Source organism: Centroberyx affinis, unplaced genomic scaffold, assembly GCF_046629955.1.
Source record: "Centroberyx affinis isolate AG114_WGS23_722 - 3 ecotype Tasmania unplaced genomic scaffold, CSIRO-AGI_Caff_v1 ptg001160l_1, whole genome shotgun sequence".
Classification (NCBI taxonomy): Eukaryota; Metazoa; Chordata; class Actinopteri; order Beryciformes; family Berycidae; genus Centroberyx; species Centroberyx affinis.
Window position 1 is genome coordinate 155001 of NW_027279692.1, and position 5154 is coordinate 160154.

Here is a 5154-nt window from a genome sequence, read left to right on the forward strand (position 1 = left end):
GTTCAATCAAGCCCGTCAGTAGGGAGCTTGAATATAAACACAGAGCACAACATGGTTTGGTGTTTTTATTGAGCAAGTCCACTGATTGCATTCTGATTCAAACTCAAATGCCATGCAAGGAACGTGACAGAAACTGATTTACTCTATCAAAAGATGATTTCTTTCACCAAAGAACGGTATTGAAAAGAGTATTATTGATTTGAAGAACAGGTATCAGAACAGGTGCAGGCAACTCTAGTCCATATTCTGAAAGACTTAAAGGTCCCATATTCTGCCCTGTCCACTGTTTTATTTTCTTGTCTTTCTGTCCAGTCAAAGCTGTGTGTGTGGTGTCATGAACCAAAAACACTCTCAATCCATTTCTCCACGTTCATTTTCCAGCATCTCTCTGAGCCTTACCAAGAACAGGCCGTTTCTGTCTCCGTGTCTTTAAGGCTCATTAATATTAACGACCCCTCCGTTCTGATCGGCTAACCGTTTCCAGAGTGAAACGTGAGACTCCGCGGCCCGGCGGCTACAGGTAGGGAAAACTCTCCGGTAATAAACGATGACAACCGCTCAACCGCTTTGAAAAAAACACTTTGTTAGTCTGTTATTTCTTACAAAAATGATAATGAGCGAACCTTTGTGACGTCACACAGTTACGGAAGTCCAAACGGCTCGTTTAGAGGCTCGCTGCACTGGATGGATTGTGTGGATTTAGTTTTGATACTTTCACCATGTTTAGATAGACCATCCAACTCCTTTATCACCACAGAGGAGAGAGGAGTCCTGCTTTACATGATATGGATCTTTAAAGCTAAGCTCTAGTCTCTCTCCAATGCACTCGTCACTTTTTTCAGGCTACTGAATTGTACTAGATTTAAATTTTAATTGTAATTTTAACTTTGCTTTCTTAAATCAATGTATTTGAATCTGATTTTTGCTGGGTTACTGATTATCCATCACCTTTTAGTGTGTCTTGTTTTGTTGATGTTTGTTTTTTTATTTGCTGGCTTGTTCAGTCTGTTTTGTTGTGCTATCTTGTGTTATGGATGGATGTTTTTATGAAAGTAAAGAAATCAAGACATTTCCTTAATACTCAGCTGTACTGATCACTGATCACATACTGTATGCCGCTGTGGATTTGTCTGCTATCCACAGCCTGCATTACAAGAGCAAGCAAATATAAAACTTTAAAGACCTTTTTAACGCTGCCTGGAATGGAATTTAAGACCAATTTAAAAACCAAAATAAAGAAACCAAGCTGTCTGAAGCAGCCTGTTTCTGACTGAACAGCTGATGAAAGCTGTGAAACTATAAATGAGCAGAATAAGAAAAAGGACAGAAGGACATTAATATTTAAGAGAGATGAGATCCAACTGTGTGCAGTAAAGCAGACAGGATGCAGATTGCTCTACTGACTCTGTTCTGGATTCATCTGGCAAACCTGAAAATAAAACCTCTAATAAGTGGATTTAAGACATTTTAACACTTTAAGGCCTTAAATTTCGATAATTTAAGACTTTTTGAGGATGTGCTGATCCGCTGGCAGGACGAGCTTCAGTTGCTGCTTTTGCAAAGAAAAAGAAAAGAAAAATCAGAAGAGATATTTCTAGTCCTGAGAGGAATCTGTCTCACACAGTGCATACCGACATCCATATTGTGCTCATTCACTGCATACATTAGACATTTATTTGAATTAGTTAATCCATGCATGTCATTAATTATACATTAATTATACAGCATATTTCATGTTATGTACGCTTGGAGGGGCTTTGCAGACTCGTCCTGCTCAGTCGTGTGACAGACCAGCAGAGCAGCAGGTTTTGGGGTTTTTCTTCCACAAAATCCAGGCAGCAGCAGGTGTAAAGGTTAGGTAGACTGTTGGCTCTGTTTGATTGGTTGTTTGTTCGGAGCAGCTGCTTCACATCATACAGTTAAACACATTCGCACTGGGAGCCTCCCAGTACAGCCACAGTCTTCTGCTGTCGGCCAATGAGCAGCAACTCGACATGATCTCACACAAATACGTGAAATGAACACGAACTCTAAAACGGGGATTTACGTGCTGTGGACAGGTGTGATGGGGAAATAACGTTTCTCCTCCACAAACTGAAACACGTTCCCAAAGGCTGGTTAACGGTTCAGTTTAGGCAAGTAAAACAAGTTTGGTTAAGGTTAGGTCATTTGGTTAAATAAGAATAGCGTGTAACACATTACAGTAAGCGTACATTAATTAAGGGTTAGTTCATGCTTAATAAGCATTAACTAACCCTTAATTAACAGTTAGCTAATGTGTCTGGTAATCATTTACTAATGGTGTTCATGTTAACTAAGGTATTAATTTATACATTATTTAATAGTCATCTTTATAAACTATTAAATAATGTACAAATTAATACCTTAGTTAACATGAACACCAGACACATTAGTTAACTGTTAATTAAGGGTTAGTTAATGCTTATTAATCGTTAACTAACCCTTAATAAATGTGCCCTTATTGTAAAGTGTTACCGAAAAGCGTTATTAAATTAAGATGTGACTTACGGTTGAAATGTGCTTTGAAAACACTGGGAATCAAACCCCAGTCCTCGACCCCGACCTCATCGCCCCGACTGGCTGCCGCGCTTCTTCAGTGTCACACTACTTCCTGTTCATAGTCGTGTCTCCTTCATGTAACTGTTTCATGCTGGGAAAACGTGAATTTAACACGTTAGGTTCCACCAACACAAGCCGTGTTCATGTCACGGTTTCCTGTGAGGTCGGTCTGGCTCCACAGTGTTCGCTGGGAGGGCGGAGCGTTACTAACCTGACTTGCCCAATGGTTTGTTACACACCATGTGTCAAGGATGCGTTCACAGCCAGCATGTTCAGATCGGTTTATTGTCCTCCTTTAGTTCAGTTGGTTTGTCCAGGTGAGAACGATGACCTTTGAACTCTGGTGGCACCGAATAACAGCAGCGAGAGTCTCAGTCCTCTAACAAGAGAACTGCGGTGCAGTTAGATTACAGGAAAACACCCCGAAACGCAAGGGATTATGGGTAGAAGGAGGCGGACGCGGTTCCTCATGCTTGGAAAGACTAGCAGAACAAAATGAAGTCTGGACTGATGCTCATATTCAGCTACTTCTTCATGTGTTCTTAACTGGTATGAACACCACAGAAGAAGAGACAGACAAGTCCATCATGTTAGATAAAGTTACAGGAAGTCTCTAACCTGCAGGATGACAGTAATGACAGAACCATCTGGGAAGTCGTCCTTGGAAACTGTTTGGAAAAGGGCAGGCTCTTTCAAAAAATACTTGGCAGGTGATTGGATGAACCATCTGTCTATCACCGTCTATCACGGGCTAACTTCAACCAATCAGATCAACGAACCATATGATGTAGTATGACAGCGCCGAAGAGGAAAGACAACAACAAACTGAGTAGTTAGCATGTCGGTAGAAGCCGGTCAGGAGAAGAGTGAAAACATCTTTTCCATCCAGAAAAGCCTTCAGTGCCGTTCTTTGCTCTTCTTTCAGTGAAGAAATACTCTCCAGTTCAGAAATAACTGATGTTACAGCAGCATCTACGCAGCCTCTTTAGGAGCCGCCATTGTTGTGAACGAACAGTCGCTTCTCGCTGTCGTCACACCTAAGCCCCGCCCCCAGCCGCCCTCACAGGACGCCGATTGGTCCGCACCGCTGTGGTTCGGCCACAAACGCAGAACTTGAAGCCTGGCGAGATGGATTCTCATGTGATCCTGATCTCGTGAATCCAGCTGCCTCACAAGGTAAGAGCCGCTCCAGGGATTCAAACCAGCGACCTCCTGCTCACAAGCCAGCAGTGTTCAACATCAACTTTTTGGCCGGTGCATGAAAGGACATTACCAGCCAAAATAATTAATATACTATTATTTACATATATTAGATATTTTTCACAGATATATTTCTCCCTATGCTCTCTCCTCCTGCACACTCAGCTGCTGTGTGAAACTTCCAATAAAGAGACGAGAGCAGATTTAGAGTTTTAATTTAAAACTTGCTCACTCTCTTCTACAACACACCTTTTCTTTTTTTTTGTCTCCTGTTTTTTTTTTTTTTTTTTTTAGCAGCTTCAAACCTGCTGTGTGTCGCCACATGGGAACAATGTTGAGTTTCAACCAAAGTAAAGTCAGTTAACCATCAAGTCCAGACACGCTCACTGGGGGTTGTCCCCCACACACACACATCAGGTCCCTCTAATTGATGTCAGGACCTCACAGGAGAGCAAGTAATGACTGAATTATGCAAAACTTCAGCAGCAAAAGGCAGGTCGTAGTGTGTGTGTGTGTGTGTGTGTGTGTGTGTGTGTGTGTGTGTGAAGCTGCATGTTTCCTGTGTTCCAGTGGAAGTAGTTTGTCTATTCACAGAGTTTCATTTCAATAAGAGAAATCACTTGTAGACATTGATACTCAGAAAATGATTGACGGCACAGAATGAAAACAAATCATGGTATTTTTCTAAAGGACACTAGGTAACTTAAAGGAATACAGCAAGTTTTGGTCCCATTGGTCAAATTGGCTGTTACAGGGGAATGCCGTCCATTTTCTACAGTAAAATCTGTCTTTCTCTACTCTTCTCCAAAACCAAAATGGCGGCTCTAGAAAGAAGCCCTCACTCTTTGATTCTGAGGGACTGACACCAAAACCTGATGTTTACCGCTGAGGTTTTACATCCTGAAACATTTTCTCATATCAAACTCCACTGGAGCTGCTGGAAACATCTGGAGGTGACGTCACCTCGTCTACGATTGGCCGGTTATCCACCAAGAAGAAAAACACAACTAAATACTGAATGGAGCCAGAGATGCATTGCTGATTTTTTAAACAGTGTTGGAGTGTTTTACAGTGGAGTTTTCCTTTTTTTTTCCCTTTCCTTTAAGTTTTTTATTGAATTTTATACAAAATACAACAACAAAAAACAAACAAAAAAACAAACAAACAGGCAGGTAGCCAAACATACACTGATATAAGCAAGGCAATTACTTGATTATGATAATGTAATGGGCATTAGAACATGGTGACAGTTACAGATGTACAGTATAGCTGCTGCTATGCAAAAGCTAATGGGGATCTTAATAAACAAACAAACAAACAAACAAACAAACAAACCAAACCATCAGATTCTTGTCACGGTTAAGTTGCTCCCTT